Source organism: Anas acuta, chromosome 3, assembly GCF_963932015.1.
Source record: "Anas acuta chromosome 3, bAnaAcu1.1, whole genome shotgun sequence".
NCBI classification, from domain to species: domain Eukaryota; kingdom Metazoa; phylum Chordata; class Aves; order Anseriformes; family Anatidae; genus Anas; species Anas acuta.
This window is the reverse complement of record NC_088981.1, coordinates 12481439-12500422: the sequence shown is the minus strand read 5'-3', so window position 1 is coordinate 12500422 and position 18984 is coordinate 12481439. Positions and strand designations below refer to the sequence as shown.

General features: G+C 39.6%; 1 protein-coding gene across 3 annotated transcripts in view; it reads right to left on the bottom strand.

Moving 5' to 3' along the window:
• MACROD2 (mono-ADP ribosylhydrolase 2) overlaps positions 1-18984 on the bottom strand; it is an 854218-nt gene that overhangs the window by 339901 nt on the left and 495333 nt on the right. The gene's annotated exons all lie outside the window — the stretch shown is intronic.

The window sequence follows — 18984 nt, the reverse complement described above, 5'->3', positions numbered from 1 at the left end:
ACAGTGAACCAACTGGGATTCAATATTATAATTCTCAATCATATAAAACACCATGATGGACAGCTCTGTCAGGCTCATTAATACTAAAGCAACTGCTGATAATTGCTCCAGGTTTCAACCTCTAATTAAAGCTAAGTGGAGAGATTTGCATATAGTAAACAATAGAAGTTCCTTGCAACCACGCTCCCAGAGGCCTTATCAACTTCACAAATACAATATCATTAAAACTTGAATGCTAATTACAGTTAATTTCTCAATGCAAATAGGAGTAATTCACTGGATATTTAGGTCTTTCTTGTTCAGACTTAGCTCTGTACTTTATCTAAATGCACCCTAGACACTTACCAAAAATAACACAGCGGGAAGAACAAAACATTCCATCACTCTCCCTTCTCCATCAAGTTTAATAAAATGATGTCAAATGTTATCAAAAGCATTCAGATAAATTGAGCAAGGTAAATCAATTAGACTTTCTTCATTTGTTCAGTTTAATTGGGTAACAATGAAAAAAATAATTAAAAATACTTGAGGCTAAGCTGCTGCGCTCAACATTACCTCAACAAGACTTCTCATCGCTATCATTGCTTTTAACATTACCTATATAATGACAAAAACAACAACAAAAATGTGGAAATCAGTGTCTGTTGAGAAAACAGAAGATACATTAAAGCTCCTAACAATAACACGCTTCTGGTGTATCTGCAATCTCTCCTTCAACCTTCTGCATTGATTATAAGAAAGAGAGGGAGCAGGGGAACAAGGCAGCACAACACATTTCCCCCACAACACAGCAGTGAGCACTCCACTAGCCCCAAGAGCCGGCTATGGAACGAGCTCAGCGAGCCAGCCTGCACGCCCAGGGCCCCTGCGAGCACAGAGGATGGTGAAGCACACACCACCAGGTTGTGCTGGGCTGGCGAGCAGCACCAGGGAAATCACTCTTGCTCGAAGACACAGCTCCAGCTCAGCAGTACGTGCAGCAGCAGTTCGTGCCGTCCCATTAGCTCAGGCTTTTCCCACACAGCTCCCTAGGAGAAATCTGGAATTTTCTCCCAGCTGCTTCGTTTCACATCTCCGCGTGGACTCGAGTGCAAGTTCCTAGTGTGGAGTGACGAGCCACTCATCCGCAGCTACTGTAAAAGTACTAGCACAACACTGACAGTATGACAGTGTGGCTAATTACTGACTCTGGATGTACCAGCAAAAAGTTAGTTTTCTTCCCACTGCTACAAAGACTGCATTAATGAGTCAGGTTATGATTTCCAGTGACAGTCCCTACTATTTTTACATGCATCCCTGGGGACTTGCTCACTCCTCCAGCCCACACCAGTTCAGTAACAGCTGGAAAGTGGGTAATTAGGATTTAGCAGTACCTGTTTCATGGCAGCTGTTTTGTGCATGGAAAGGAGTAAACTTGACTTTCCCTATAAAGAAATACTGGCCCTGTGTGTGACCCACAGGGCCACAAAGGCACCCCTGCCACTGCATTGCCTGGAACCTCCTGCACTGTTGTCCCAGCCTGCCTCTGCCCACACCGCACCTGCCTACCTACTTTTCACTTTTTCATTTTGTTCCTTCACTAGCCACTCCTCCTGACCTTTTCCTTATATGCTGCAACCTTGAGGTTACCTCCTAGGACTTCTACCAAAACTGAGCTGTGGTTTTACCCAGAATACTTAAAAACAATCACACACACACAAACCTGACACTTGCTGTCTAACTTGTCTCTTTCCAGTTCTATGGTACCGTGACTCAAACCATTTTCTGCAACCAGATCATTTATCTAATGAGATAACCTAATTTCATCTTTCTATTGCATTATCTTTCACTCTTTCTGGTCTGTTAGTAATCCCATAATCAGAGCCCCTTTAGACTTCATTTCCTGTCCCCTTACGCTTGTCTTTTTCCATGCTGGACATAAATACAGGGCTGCCTCCAAAGCTCAGTGAGGCAAGGCTTTCGCCCTCCATCAGCTACACTGGGCAGGACACGCAGACCACGCTTCCTCCACCAGCTCTCAGCCATCCTATACGCTGTCATATTGCTTCAGTAGGGAAAAAGCTTTAAAACAAAAGAAAAACAAAGCAAACATAAGGAGGGTCTTAGTTTTCCATGCACACTGTATTACCTGCTGCAGTTTATGAATCTGGAATCCATGAAAGCTGAACACTTCCCTGCAGACAGAGGATCATGCTGAACAAGGGAGAGCTACTCTTGCATTTGCCCTCAGCACACATCCAATTACTACAAAGTCCTCCACTGCTGTGGCTTTGTCTGTCACTGCTCCTCACGGCAAAAATTGCCTACGAGATTTCAAAGTATACCAGCATTTTTGTCTTTTAAATTATTACTTTGCTTAAGCCTTTAATCATTTTTGTTACACTGCGCTGATTGGAAGCGGGGACCATCAGCTGCAGTAAGCACATTTACATGGCTTGCAGCAACAGCTGAGCACTTCTGCAGTGAAACCCCAAGCACGCAATGGTTTGTGTCAAATTCAAAATAAAAAAGGTAGAAGAATCCACAGAAATCTTTCTGAAAAAAAATTAACGGTTTGGGGCTCTTCTGCCACAGCACACCATCCCACTTAGATCATTTTCACTGATGCCATTCTCTCATGTGAAGTTGCTGATGAGCGATGTACCAGAACACTTACAGAGCCCTTCCTTCTCCAATCTGTGATTTGATTAATTATTGACTGCAGTCATTATGCCAGCTGAAGACATTTTGGGTGATGAGAGTTTACATTCACACTCTAAGATTTACTCCAGACACACAACATGGAAACTCAACTCCAATTGCTTTGGCCAAGGCCAAATTTTCATCTAGAACAGTTGGGGAAAAGAAAAAGCATGTGATCAGTCTATTTGGAAGTCAAATAACTTTGTATTTCTGTAAAAACAAACATTTCCTCATGTGTACCTCAGCAATTGCTCGACACCATTGTATTCAAGAGCCCTTGAAAGGTTTTATTTCTCTTTATAATACCTCAGAAAAGGTTAGTGGTATAGCCGCAAGCCTACTCTTCACCATTAAGGGAACCTGTTGCATTAAGGGGATTTGATTTATTCAGAATAAAATATCACAACAATGAAGTCTGAAAGAGCTTAAACATACTAGAAGCACCCTAGAAAAAGCTACAGAAAATAGGAAACAGGCACACTGCATGTGTTCCTTTTTCCTACAGGTTCCATACCTTCAGAAAATTTACCAAATTAAAATTTATTCTTATTCCTAAACTAACTGTCATTTGTCACAAACTTAGCTCACTGGCCCTAAATCCAGTTCTTTCAGGACAGTGCTTTCCTTGATGCCCACAGAACCCAGAACGTTTACAACATGAGGTTTTCCTGAGCCACCCAAGGAAAAAGAAAAACCATGATAGCTAACAGTCTAGGAGCACAGCTTTCCAAAGACACCTTAAGGCAAAGGCCTGGACACCCACTCATTGCAATTAGTGTTTTTTGCTCAGTACAAAACAGTTCCTCCCACTGATAGAGAGACCTGAGGATATTAATAGCACCACTAGAGTTTACTAATTACTGGAGAAGCACTTAATCTTGATCAGCAGCCATTTCTCTACAATGCAATTCAACCTCTTCTACAGACCAGAAGACTCTGAGATGAGAGACAAACATCTCAAGCAAGGTGAAAACTTCTCTACTGTCACTGTCCCACGAGCCACGCTCACATGGCATACCAAGGTGAAAAATGGAGGCACAACGAAGCAGCAGCCCATAACTCTAAGGGCAGTTTAATTAAGCGTCACCACCCATACATTCATAATATAATACATGGAGTGGTCAAAGGGCCAGCGCATCAAATAAGCTTTTAGGAAGTCTGAGTTCAGCATTACCAACAGAGGCCACTAGTCCCACTGCACCTCAAAAGCACTAAGCATCTGTGTGTAATTACCACTCTCCGTAAGCATTCCTACAATTTGAGGCTTGCCTTGGGTTTTCCAAGCTTGTATTTTTCAAGCTTTTCCTTAACTATGCTTAGGTTGCATTCACTCGCGAGTATTTCTGCCTACTCTCTATCCTCCACTTCAGATGTCACAGAAGAAATACGTGCTATTCACAAATCAGAATATGAACAAGGGAATTGTTATCTTTAACTAACAAAATCAGCCCAAGATATCTAATGTTTTATTTGGCTGGAAGCACTTTTATCAAGCCCAGATCGTTACCTCGGTACTAGTGAGAATTAAACTTTGTATTTTATACTCCAAAGCCTTTTCTAGAGCCTGTCATTTAACTAAAACCTCCCCGACACTTGTGTAGCATTCCATTATTCTCCCCAAACTACCTCGTAAAGACTTGCAAGGTGCACGCATTTGTTTTATAAACCATCTCAGCTCTCCCTCCCCTGGCAGGACTAAGTACAAGGGATCCAGCAGAATGTCATTTTGTAAAATGATGCTTTGCATATTTATTCAGAGAAGTCCTGCGCTTGGGGAAAATGCAAGGACTGGCTTTCTTAACAAGGAGATAATAAAGAAAAATGGTTTCATTTACTTAAAGTACATCTGCGCTGCAATGGAAAAGTAGGATGATAAATCGTACTAACACATCCAGGCTACCCAGCTCAGGGACTACAGGTGGTGCAGCTACAGCAAAGCTCTGTTTGGTCTAGGTTCTTGAGCACAGAGCCAGGACAGGGGGGCCTTGCAGCTGGGATTGACTCTCCAGCCATCACAACTGCTCTGGAATCAGCCTGAAAACTTTCCTACCCAGCTGAAACTTGCTGCAACATCTCTGGATCCCCATGGGCATTTCCACCTGCCTTTATAGTAGGAGAAACGGGGACACTTAAAACCCCACTAAAATGCATTCATCTCGGGTTATTTTGTTACACTTAAAAAGTTACCAAAAATCATGCCAGGTAAATACTTTCATGATTAATATCTGTAGTCCCCTTCAAACAAGGACAGAAGCTCTGGATTAGGCCTTCCAAAAAACAAATCCTACTTAAGCCAAATTCACAACATAAAGGAAGAACATCCTCCCCCCCACCACCCCCCCCCCAAAAAAAAAAAAAATTAAATGAAGGAAACATACCACTGAAAGCACGTGCAAATGGTGATGAAAAATACCAGCAGTACCTGCTTTTAATAACACTGGTTGTTACAATCTTAATTCAAGTCAACAGTGCAGCAAATGATTTAGCTCAGCATCCTTAAATTTATCAGGTGGGCTGGTCCCAACACCTGATTACAAGCTGTAGTCACCAGTAGCATCAGGCCTAAGTAGAATTAGCAGTCGTTAATGTCAACTTCTATGGGGAAAGTCCTGAAATGAAATATGATGGTTACACGTCCTCTCACATTGCAACTTTAGGCATTTAAATGAACCTATGTCAGACAGCATTGCTACCTTGCAGTGGTTTTCTGCTTGTTTTAATTTTATTTATTAAGTAATATGCTTCTTGGACTGCCAAATGGTTGGTGGTCTAATGAAGAAGATTTTTTATGATTCCTGTTACTTTGCACAATTTTTTAATTTGAATTTGTCTAGATATGGTGCTGTAGGCTTGTTCACTCTCCTAAGAACACAGGAAGCTGCATTGTCTGAACTGGTGAATTATGAACCTTCAGATATTAATACTGCATAAAAATTCAGCTTATATGCCAGCATCCTCACCATTGTGCCAGGATCAGAGAGACAAAAAAAAAATGTACGAGATAAACAAGGGAATTTTTATGCATTTGCTGTTTTAGTTAGGACTGGATACAACTTTGCATCTATATAATGCAGTGCTGTGGTTCAGCTCAGCAGCTCCGATAGTCAAAGCCCCTTCGTAGCTTTTCAGAGGATTAAAAAGGGGGTAATAATGAAGATACGTGAAAATACAGAACAAAATGGAGATGGAGAGAGATTAGGGAAATGAATAAATAAATGCCCTATAGAATTTAACATTATAAAACACATTGTGAGGGATCAAAGAAGGGAAGTATGTAAATACTTAAAAGGAACAAAGCTACAGGCAATAACACACGTAATGACTCAAGACTGCTGTAAGTAATAATATGATGTTTGGAACACAGTGTTTGTCTGTTAAAGGCAGCAAATACGGTACCGCAGTTCGTAAACAGGGGATTAGAATGCAAGGGAGACATTAATTCAACAGAAAGAAAGAAAAAATGCCAGTTTGAAGAGTTATATTTGTCTTGAGCTTGTCCTTGTCACCAAACTTTGTCTCTGTGTATTTGAGATTGGAAGAATAGATAAGAAAAGGTCAAACAGGAATGCCTGTAAGTAGCAGCTGTACGAAGAAATGCTTTGCACCGCTGCATATTTTGTTTTGAAAAATAAAATTCTGATACACAGTGATCCAGTTGGCAAAGTCACTCAGCCAAGGACTTAGAAAGGACATAAACAAGGACTAAATAGGAGGTGGAGGTTTAAGATCAATATCAAAAACGTTTAGGTAATCCGCAATCATAAGCAGCAACGTGTCATCCTTCTGCAGGAGGCACGCAGTACGAAGCTTCGTGTATCAAGCAAACGCCCAGATGTTCAGCTTCAGGGACATGGCAAAGGGGAGACATTTCAGCTCCAACACGCCAAAATAAAGAAGCATATTTACAGGGGTGGCCAGGAGGAATCTAGGTCACCCCAAAACAAAAAGCGCAAAGAGTTTGTATCAAACTAGCACCACCTGCTTACAAGCTGGGAGGATCACAACTATGCCAGTAACATTACCTGCACAAAGCCTCTCTCTGCTTTGCTTTGGGGAGGGATGAATTCCTCAGCAGGGCACACCAACAGGTAATGGATATCAAAAACTTGCTGGGTTTCTGCTCTTACCTTCCATATATGCTCTGACACACTTGCAGTTTTCCTCTTTGCAGGGGAAAAAAAAAAAAGCGGTGGTGTGAAGAACTGCACCATGTTAATCAAAATACAGCAACAGGACCAGCCGTCCAAGGAGAACATGCTAAGCGATAATCCTGCCCAAACACTATCCAACCTTTTTGTTCAAACTATTTCATTTAGTTTGAACAAAAATGATCATGGTACATTTACTCCTCTTCTGGAAATGCACAGTTGTGTGCAATTGATGAAGGTAAAGATGTAGCTAATGAAGATGTAATCCAGACAGTACATTTGAGAGAAAGCTCAGAAATGTGTGACAACTCAAGGAAAAGCCCACCTAGGAATATGCTGACTTATTTCCCTAGAAAAACATCTGCAATGTAGTATTTTCTACGTTCCAATTTGAAATATATATATATGTGTATGTGTATATATTTTAATAAGACCACTAGTAAAGCTCAAGAGAGCTGTAGTCTACAGAAACATGTGTTCTAGTCTTAGAGTTTTATTTAGGCAATCGTTTCTTAGGAACAAAAGAGAAGAGAAAAATAATTCCTTTACCTGTAATTAACTCAATTTAAAAATAAAATCTCTTCCCCTCTCAGGAAGTTTTCCTATGGCAAGCCACAGTAAGTCATGCTAAAATACTTTTTTTTTATTTAATTGTTTCCCTTACCATAAATACTAAATTTGTTGTATTTACTTTCATCTGAGCTATGAACAAATCTCTAAATCCTAATTGGCAGACATCACTAAGATCTGATAAGCAGCTCAGCTTTGACAAAATAAGGCTGCTTAAACTCTTTACTTCGATATAGACTGCACACACTTTATACTTGGTGAGAACAATTTTTCCAATTAAATGAATATTTCATCAGAACACAATACCGAAGTACTAGTCATATTATTTCAACTAGATTATTCAAATTTTCCTGGTTTTACAGTGTACAAGCCTAAACAATAACATGATATCATCATACCAAAACAATATTAAAAAATCTCAGGTAAGGGTGCAATTTTTGTAGTCAACTACTAGTAATTGCTATTTCTTTATGCATAGTTATGACACAATATATCATTACTGTACAGTGTACATGGCTCAAAGTGATTATTAGCCATACAGGGAGAACACATTTAATGAGCTGGCAAATAAGGCTCATGGAAAAAAAAAAGCCCCTTTTGTTTATTTTTTCAGAACCAATTCACAGTATATTTATTCTAATCCTGAATAGGTATCACACTGCAATATAATACATGTTTTTAACCTATCTAAATATCAGAATGCCCATCCAATAAAAAAAAAAATCATTTGTGCTTTTAATTTTTTATTTCTTTGCTTTATATTCGCTATGTAAAACTTGTAACGTTCAAAATGATCATTTTTCTAATATGCTGTTTGAAAAATAGACTCGCTCATGGAAAGAATCAGATAGAAGTTTCACACAATAATTCTTTATACAAATAAGTGAAGGCAATGTTTAAACAACAACAAATGGGATATACAGAAGAGTCTTGAAATTATCAAATGAAAAATGTCAAGCGACAGGGACCTGGCGAGCACCACGCAGTGCTACACCACAGCACCACACATTCTATTCCCCATCATTAAGCTGGGGGGTGCAAAAACCTGATAGTGACAAGCCAGTATCTGCCAGGCAGCCCTTCATACATTTGTAGGCATCTCAGAGGCTACCTCCAGCAGGAAAATCTGTGAATGAGCAATTTGTAATTCCAGAGTTCAACTCCACTTCTGATGGAGAGAGTCACTGCAGTCCATATCAAAGAATTTGACCCAGTTGCAACTATCATTTTCCATTACTGCTCTTGCTGTGAATCCCGTGAGTATTAACAGAGATTACACCTTTAAGACTGTCCTTCTGCAGCAAATACAAGCCCTCCAAAAGAGCCCACAGACTGCAAACAAGATGACAAGGAGAAGGTCAATGGAGAGACACAAAACGATGCCTTTGCACAGAGCCTGATAGCCACAGCTATGGGCTTTGTTAGGAATTTGTATGCGCCACCAACTTGCACTACTAATTTCCTTTACCAGGACCTGGTATTCAAATGTGGACAAACGTTTTGAGTCCAGACAACTGAGATTTATATGCAAATAAAAATTCCTCTACTCTACTTTTATAATCTTTCTTTTTCTCCCTTTTCTATCAAAATGAAGATTTTTCAGTACAATTTCCTCTGGACAAACATAAATCATCCTCTTCCCCTGAGTGTTACGGAACACACTTTCCAGCAATCCCCAGTTTTTACGAGCTGTCTCTCATAACTAGCATCTTGGTCCACTGCCTGACAGATTTGTACTTTGTCCTTCCCTAATGAGACAGGTCCTCAATTATCAAGCCAACAGGCCATGTTTCTAAAAAGTTTCAACCTTTTAAGCACAGGATTCCCACAGGGTGATGGGTGAATTATCACACTTGAAACCCATCACATACACAAACTTGCAAAATTTATTCCTTGACAGGCCATTTCCTTTTTACTCCTCAAGTTCAGTTTTTTAAAGCGTCTATTCTGTGTTTCAGTAGATGGAATAAAACCAACCTTTCTCCCTCTTTTCCATCACAAAATCACCAATGTCACAGAGCAGCTACATCACCATCACAGAACAACCAAATGAAGAGTCATGACATAACGCAACCTGTTTATTAAAGCAGAGCCATTATTTCTTTATACTACCTAGACAGCTGTTCCTGGGCAGACCAGTGGGGTGGAAAGGCTACAGTGACTTTGTCTTCTGTTAACGCCACTCAGTGCAGTACCTAAGCTCCAGCATCATGAGACCCATCTGGTGGCAGGAATTCAAGCACTTACTCATTTTGGGGCTGTATTGTCTTTGTGCTTAAAACATTTCTAAACAGCTGGTAGGGGAAGAGGGACAAAAAAAGGGATATCCCTATTCAGGAGTCATTGTACCAAACCTAAAAGAAGAGTTGCATCAGCTCACATCATCACCACAAGTAACTGGTACATGGGATGTTATTAAGAAACAAACTTGTGACTGATCTAGGTGTCCCTCTGAGCTGCCCCTTCCACTCTTGATCATAGCAAAAAAAAAAAAAACAAAAAACAAAAAACAAAACAAACAAAAAACCAACCAAACAGAAAAACACCATAATGTGTATCAGATGTGCATCAAATTAAAAAAATAAAATAATCTGCTTCCTCTAAGAAAACATGTACCAAATATGTAACTGCACAACAGCAGAAACAAAATTTAAATGCCTAATTTTTCAAAAAAGTGCATGCAATCCTCATAAATGTTTTTACGTGTGCTACATGCGCACACCCAAAGCTGGTTATCTTTTCCATGTCTGCACAAAACCCTCTGTGGTGAGCAAGATGGGTAGCAAGATAGCAGGAAATCAAGTGCCTTTATTTCAACAGGAAAACTGTTCCCAGCAGCACACCAGCAAGACAGAAGAAAAACTGGCAAGGAAATAGAAAAAATTGTGCAACTACATGACCAAAATAGTGCCAATACAAAAGACGCAAACCTTTTTTCTGTTGGTTTGTGACAAAACAACCCATCTCACTCTGCATTGCACAGCCAGCTTTCACAGCACCTAGGCTACCTGCCTATTTCCACAAGGCTGCAGCAGCCTTGCTGCTGGAGTTCATCCTTTTGGCTTTGGCAACCCTCAGGCGTTTAGCAGTGGTTTATGTGCTAAAAGCCCAAATTTAAACAAATGGTAGCAGATTGCCCACATACAGACCTTGCGTGAGAAAAGCAGACCTTCAACATGCCTAGATCACAGATCATTTACACAGGTTGTAAGAACATCTTTGGAGATCGACAAACCCAAGAATATGACTACTTTGACCAAGGACCCTTTCCATTTACCAGCTAGCTAGGTCATGTCAGAGGGCATCAGCACACACTGAGATGCAATCCTTTACTTCGACCCATCCCAAAACATCTAGAACATCATGGTTCATGCTTCAAACCCTTAGAGATGACTTGAAGTCATTTTCCAATCTTGCACCTAAAGAGACAATAAACAGTCAGCAAGTGATGGTACCCCAACTTTGGTACACACATTTGCTAAGTTTCAGCTCTACTACAAATCACTCCTGATTGCAAGGAATCTTCATATTCCCCTTCAGCCGAAGCACAAACCCCTTGTGGAAAATGTTTGTCATGCTAGCTCTATAAAACATACACTGATGGATCCATAATACTCTTACACAATTTTCCCAGTGTTTCACCATCTTTCCAAACAGAAAATTACTCAATCATTGACCTAGCACTCCATTCCTATCAATTCAGACCATTACTTCTTGTCCTATCCTCAGACAACTTGTTAACGTTGACTCTTCAGCAGCCTTTCATCCATCAAAATTTATCTTCCTCTTCTCACCTTTAGACTTCTCTCTAGATTAAAAAAATATAATTCATTCTTTCACTATTTTTGGTGCTGTTTCTAGCTCCCCAATCACCTCTGGCTGAAGAACTGTCTCCAGTTCCCCAAAGAGGACATAGCAGGGCAATATGTGAACCTCATAGGCCACACTTGTTCAAGTGTCAATGCTACAGCTGCTCCTTTCTTGGTTTTCCCCACAATGACTCACTTCTGATGAACGCCCCTTTACAAACTCCAGCTTATTTTCTGAGGAACCTCAGACTGGGGTTACAGTCATTCTGTAACCTTCCTTGCTTTAATAAGTACCTCCATTTAGGTGTGACAAATTGTACTTGATCTTGTTGAATTCCACCTCATTTAATGAAATCCTTATTGAATCACAATCCTTTTTCTCTAATCTGCCAAGATCACTTTGGAAGAAATGGTTGGGAGAACATGAGATAACCAACAGCAGATTTACCATGGGTTAACAAAAGCAGGACTAACTGTAGCAATTCCTATATCCAAAAGATCATAACCTCCTGAACCAAGGCAGATGTATGAAGCTAAATTGATTATTTATGGCCAATTAAAATTAAAGCAGCTGCATTAGTTTTAAAGATATTATCTAGAAACTATCTAAGAGAAGAAAAAAGTTAAGCAAAAAAGTAGGGCTAAGCTGTTTGAAAATGTAAGATCAGTCCTATCATAAGCTTAGAAGTTAAACAAGTGTTTCAAAAAAAATAAACCTACAAAACAAATTAAGTGGATTTATGATCTTGCAGAAATTTCCTTCCAAACAACTCTTCTGCTAGATGGATATGAATCTATATCAGAAAACCAGATGATAAAATAAAGTCAACCTTTAGGAATTTCAGCCTTAACTCATTGCTATGGTAACACTCTCAGCAGGAAATAAGTTTCCTCATAATAAAAAATAAAAAAAAAATTACTTGACTTTTCCCTAAAACATAACTCTACATCATGAAAGAAAGAGACAGGTACAGGCAATAATGTAAAAACAATCTGTTAGACTGATCCTTTATAGCACCCCATTCCAAGTGCCTTTCTACAATTCAAGTAAAATCCCTATTTGATTAATTTTATAGTTTAGAAAAGGGGGAGGGGGGAGGGGGGGGAAGAACACTCAACATTCAAGAATGATATTAAAAGTTTAAGTCCACAGGTCATAACAGAAGATTTGGGCGTGACAGCAGCTATATGTCTCCACTGACATGAAGCTCGAAGACACAGTGTACCCTATCAGGAGAACTTGCTTGCAAAAGTAAATACAAATACCAAGAATACGACTACATAACTGCAAAGTATTTTTTAAATCCCTGTCTATAGGTGGGGACAAATATCTAAGGCAATTAAAAATACAGTTTAGTTATTTTTGCAGCACTATAAATTGATAAATGGCATGTACCTTTCTTAACATTACTTGTGTGCTGTTCTGAATAATGAATAGGTTGTGTTTATGTACAGACAAGTTATGTTAGTATTGGTATTAACTTTGTCAAAAACTGGACAATGAATGAAGTTAGAGTAAATGTCACTTGTTTGTGAAAAACACCTTCAAAAGGATATGAGTAGGAACTCCCCATAGACTAAATTAATATTTATGTGAAAGGAATATTTACTCAAGAAATCCTCAAATAATACCTCAATTTTAAAGCACTGCATATACGCAGCTAGTAATATGCATTGTGCACACTGACTTCAGACCCCAGATATGGATGCATATGTCACAAAGCACATTCTGACCTTGCAGAGCATCCTTTTGTACTAACCACAGCCCCAGGGCAGTGCGAGCACCCAGTGCCAGGAGTGATGCCTGCCCTCCCAGAAGTAGCCTGCCATTGCAGGTCAGCCTGCTGCCAAACAACTGCTCTCCCAAAGGAGCACCTTCTGCATTCACAGCACAAACACATAGGCAGAAAGACAAGTGGGTATTTTTGGTTGTATTTTTCTTTCCTTTTTTTTTTTTTTTTTTTTTTTTTTTAACTCAACAGCAAGCTAATCTAGCAAGGCTCTAGATCAGCATGATCTCTTCCAGTTTGACTCTAGGGATCCAACAGAAAAATTTCTGCCTTTTGTATCTAACCCTGTCAATACATTTGCTGGTGGTAATCAGGACTCTTTTGACAGCTCACAAAACCTCATTCTTTGAGGATTTCCTCTCATTCCCACATTAGCTGTAGTTCTCCCTATAGGTGGAGGTCACAGAGTGTGGTCTAAAGTGGGATACTTCATGTTCAAGCTTTACAATCACCCCTGCCAAAAAGAAGTGATCCCAAAGATGGCACTGCTTTGTGCGGTCCTGAACAGAGCTACAGCCCCATATAAAACTTCTCCCTTTCGGTAGCAGTGGCAGAAGCAGCCTGTCTTTTGCGTGAGGACCAGCACTAACTTCCTTCTTCTTCAAACGCACTAATGACATTTTGACTTGGGTCCCAGCCACAATAATAATGAATAATAATGCTGTGCATTATTTAGTTCTCTGTGTAGTTGAGAAAGTTTCTCTGTAACTACAGCTTTGACTGACCTTGATGGATTGAAATTTTTCAATCACAGGCAAAGCCTGAATGAAGTACATGGCAGGGAAGCGCTCGACGTACAGGCAAGTTCCAGGGTATTGAATAGCTTCAAAGCATCGTATGCAAAGCACAGCAGAGCAGGAGATCCTCCAAAGTCAGAACACACCAAGTAAATAATCTATAACTGTGTGCAAACATCGGGCCAAAATAATCCTTCAAAACAGCGATTACAACTCCCCTGGTCTGCCCAAGCTAATGATTAATTGGCATGTAAAACTATTACAGAAGAAAAAGATACAGGCAGAACGGATACGTATTTGAATATTTTTTTACCTCTGCTCCTTTCAGAGAAGATTTGGTGCCTGGAATGTATTCATAGTCTTTCAGACAGCGAAGATTTAATTGATGCAGCACAGCATTTTCTACTAACACATTAAGAGACCAACAACAAATAACAATTTCTTACATTATTAGGAAATTATTCTGTGCATTTAAGAATCTTAATTTGCTTAAATGCCAATATTTACTCCTAAAATAAACTCCTTGTATGATGTTAGATATTTTTCCTCCCCACTGAACTGTAACAACGTAAGTGGAGATAAACAGAAACAATGCATTAAGTATCCACTTAACCAAACGGCTGTATATGTAACAGACTCATCAAGTGTAAAATTTTCATCCATTGCCAATAACCTCACAAATAGCCAGAGAACAGCATAAATGTCCTACAGCAGGCACAGCTACATCAACAGGCGCAAAGGCAAAAGAGAGGTGTGGTTCGGGGAATGCAGGATACCAAGCACACATACTTTGGTATCCTAAAAGCTGGATGAAGTAGCTGACCTTCAGGAGACTGAAAATGGCTGATGTGACACTGGGAATTTCATATGGAGCATAAAATGTTTGGGAAAAAAAAAAAAAAAAAAGAGGCAGGAGACAAATATCAGGGGTAGTGATTTCTCTCTCAACAATTCCATGGACGATCAAATTTGATCCTGAAACTCCTCTGCCATAATGGCTATGCAAATTCTTGCCCATGGCTGGACTGCTGGTGAATTATGAACCTTGGCAATCATGCTGACCGGCATTTCATTATATTCCCTCATCTCATTGCTGGTTTTACCCATCACATTTTTTTTATACACTGAGATAACAGCATTTTCAGATGAGATTTCAGTGCTCCCTCAAGAGTTCGCACAGAGGTGCCCTGATCCATGCCTGGAAATCTCAGACACTAACACAACTGAAATTATTATCAGCTACACCATTTAACTGTCATTTTGTCATGCACACAGCGAGACGTTTCTCTCTCCCCCCTCTATAAAGCTGCATCTCACAATTTGCACGGCATGTCAAGATCATGGCAAGCCTCTCTTCCTCCAGTATAAAATATATTTATACACACATGTACAGTTAGGTTTGAGCTGTTCAGAATCTCATTCCTGTTCTCCCCAGCCTGTTTGGAACAGAGACTACAACCTCCGTGGCATCCATCATTTCTCTGTAGGCAGCTCAACAATATGTAATACCGAAACAAAACAAGTCACTGCTCTAAGTATATCTAATTTGAGGCTTATTATTCAAGACCATTTCCTCATTAAGCCAGTTTTCCACTACTCTTCTGCCTTCGACTGTTTGTGAACTGGGTTATTTTTCCCCACCGTATGCTACCTCGTCTTTTCCCAAGCTGAGTTACTCTGTAGCTGTCAGCTTTGGTTCTGACCTATCTTCCACTGAAGTGAAGGCAGAAACTCCCTTCTGGAGCTGTGACGGATGCTAGATGAGGTTATATTCGCAGTCTCTGTAATCAATTGTCATCATACATCTCTGTCCTTTTCTAGTGTTTGCAACACTGCCTAATGTAGCATCATTTGTAAATGTAATTAATGAGCTGTTTATGTACTCTTCAAAAATCATTAATAAAGATGTTAAATTAAACTGTGCTTAGCGGTGCACCCTGAGTCACCCTGCACACTTCTGTCCAACTTGATACATTGCCATTCATCACTACTCCTCATTCATAACGCCTCAAGCAATTCTGAATCCTATGACACAATTCACATTCAAAATGGTTTGAACAGTTTACTTTTTTTTTTTGCATTAATTCCTAGACTTGCTGTTTTTTTCTATTTTGAAGATGAGCAACACACTCACACTGTTGCAACCCCTTAATGCCTTCCCACTTCATTCTCACTTGCTACAAACTGTGCTCCAATGCTTTCAGGCTTAGCTAATTATTTAGAGTGTACCTGGGCTTGCTATCACCAATTCCTATATATGTCAACAGCATACTGCTTCTACTCACTCTGTACCTATTACAAAATTCTTCTGGTTTCCTCTTGCCCATCCACATGCATTTCAATTCTAAGAGGCAACCAAAATTTGCCATCACTCAGCACATCTGATTTTCTCTTCCTCATTTAACATGGATAACCTTTTCCCCCCCAAGTTTATCTTGTTTATCTTCTCCCTATTGCAAATATATCTGATGCCATAATCCAGTCCATGCTGGTGTTGCCTGTTAGAATCAAGTTAAGTAATTCTGTTCTCTGTAACAGCTCTCTACAAGCATTAAAAATCTGTGTTTTTTCTTCTTCTTTCTTCTCCCTTCTCTTCAAGTCCACTATATTGGATCTTGTAAAACCCACTTGCACTTTGTATTCTTCTCTTCAGACTTGCAGTAATCTAGTGCTCTTTAATTGAATGAATTATACATCTTAACTTTGCTCCAGGCTTGATTTGTTCATTAGGGTAGACCCTCAAGTAGCCTTTGCTTCCCAAAGCATCACTGAAATCACTGGACTTTGGGCTTTTCAGAACAGCTCACGATCTGTCATGTGGACTTGAAAATCCATATTGCTTGCTAAGCTTCTTAATGCTGGTGTGAATGAATGGCTCTTGGCTCCTGCTCAGCCTGTGCAGCTGTGTCCTGAAACTCTGTGTGTTGTGTATTTTATTTTTTTTAATTTTTATCTCAAGCAGGTGCACAGTCAACAGCTCCTAACCAGCAAGAAAATAATCCGTGGATGATTTCTCTCATGGTCATTTTTTCTTACTGGAATATCAAGCTAGTTTTTAATGAAACCCTTGAAAGGTTTGAATAGCACCATTCTTTATTATTCCATGTTATATACAAAGCTACCACCTATAATGTCCTAAAATTACAGAATCCCTACAGGTATGAGCATTACTGGGCATTGACCAATGCCCGGTGCCATTTTATTTATTTTTTTAATTTCATTATTTTTCCTTACTCACATCATTTAACTCCCTTCCCCCCCCCCCCCCCCCTGCATATCGGAATGGCACAAAAGCAGCATGTAATTGCCCAGAGCCTGAAGGGTGCATGTGGGTACAACAGCACAGGGACCTCAGTGCCTCCAGTGCGAATCACAGCAGGAGAGAGAAATGTCCATGTGTTTAAACAGTCCTGGAGAAAAGTTCAGAACATCCCCAGATATTGCTTTCCATTCTACTTTACGTACATAGTGTTAAAAGGAAAATACAATCATAATCAATTAATAACTCCATTTGGTATCAGCTTTCTTTAGTGGCTGGATAATGACAAAGATAGGGCTCATTGGGCAAAATGTTGGTAAGTATAGAGAGGATTTTATTAGCAGGAAGAGCGTAAAGAGCATAGTTTGCTCCGGAAAAGAAGTAAGAAATACTTAACTGCTTTGGCTCAGTAGGCCACATCTAAATTGGGCTAAAATCCCTATGTCTCACATGTCCTTCTCCTCAAAAAGCTTTTGTTTTCCAGTTTAGGAAATTGTGTTATATATTTTATATTACATTGTTATGATGTATTATTTAATATTATTAAATTATTATAATGTACTAACATTTTTATATGTTAATAGCTTTCCCTTGCAGGATATTTCACCCTATTATAACACCATTTGTCCAATTAACATTTTTTAGATTTAGTTAACATTCCAAGTTGCAAAACATACATGCTATCACATAAACAGCTGAAACAATTCACTCTTGGCAGCAGATTTGACAGGTAGTGGAGTTCAGCTAAATTAACCTAATGATGCATTGCTTGATAAAAATTCTTTTGCTCAAGTAATCTGAACTTGAGTGCCTGGTATTTGTGCCGCTGCAGAAAAATCAAAACACCGTATCACTAGATCAACATCAAATGAATGCACAGAACCCTGGACTTATCTTCCTTTCTGAGCAAAGCCTGATCTTCAGAAAATAAACTGTACATCACTACCATAATTACATACAGAGACGGAATACATTATCAACAGCAAAGTCCACTTAGCTAAAGAGTATTTTTTAACTGTTCTAAAATTCCACCTCATAAAGCTCACGTTGCACTATAATTTCCATAACAAATGGGGAATTAGCTGCAGAATTAGGGGATGGAATTAGCATACATGTAGACATTTAACTGCCTATGTTACTTTCAAGCTGGATTACTTTGCAGCTAATTTTTTTTTTGACAAACAAAATTTTATCAAGCCATAGTATAGCATCCTACTTTACTTGAAACAGTTACAGAAAAAGCATTTTCCTTCCTTTCTTACACAGTTGGAATAATTTTGGTTTGACTTTTTCCACCAGATTGCATCCACCTACTCCTTCCCAAATCTTGCAGTAACAATCTCACACTTCCCCTAGCTGGTCATTTATTGAGAAATGGTTTCTTTACAGCCTTTCTCTGTACCCTTTAGTTAAGGGCAACATGATATTTAATCACTGCAATGAGAGAAGATAGCTGAAGAAGGATTCTTGGCTGTTCATAACAGTGAGAGTCCCCTCCACACAGGGATTTTATTTCACCCACATAACGTGTGGCCAGAGCTCATGGTGTGCCAGGTTTGGCAACTGTGCATCTATATTTGCCATGCCTCTGCATGGACATCCCCTGCATGGGGCGTGGGACAGGCTGGGGGATGCACACTTTGCAGCACGGGGACCCACATGAAGGCTACACCACTTTGTCCCCTTCCACCACCTCCCCATCAGTCCCTGCTAAGGTCACCTCTGCTTCACACACACACTTGAGCAGAGCCACGCATGCACATTTGGCCCCCTATACATTAAACTATTCACTTGTGTGTTTGGCCTTTGAAAATCTGGCATTTTGAGGTACAGAAGTGTAATGCACACTTCAAGCAATCAAAAAACTTTCACAATTAAAAGCGAAATCATATAAGAAGCTATTTTAAACCTATGATGATTTATTTCAGCAAGGTGATGCTATAAAACCCTGCCACTTGGCCAATATGCTTATTTTTAGGAAGGTACATT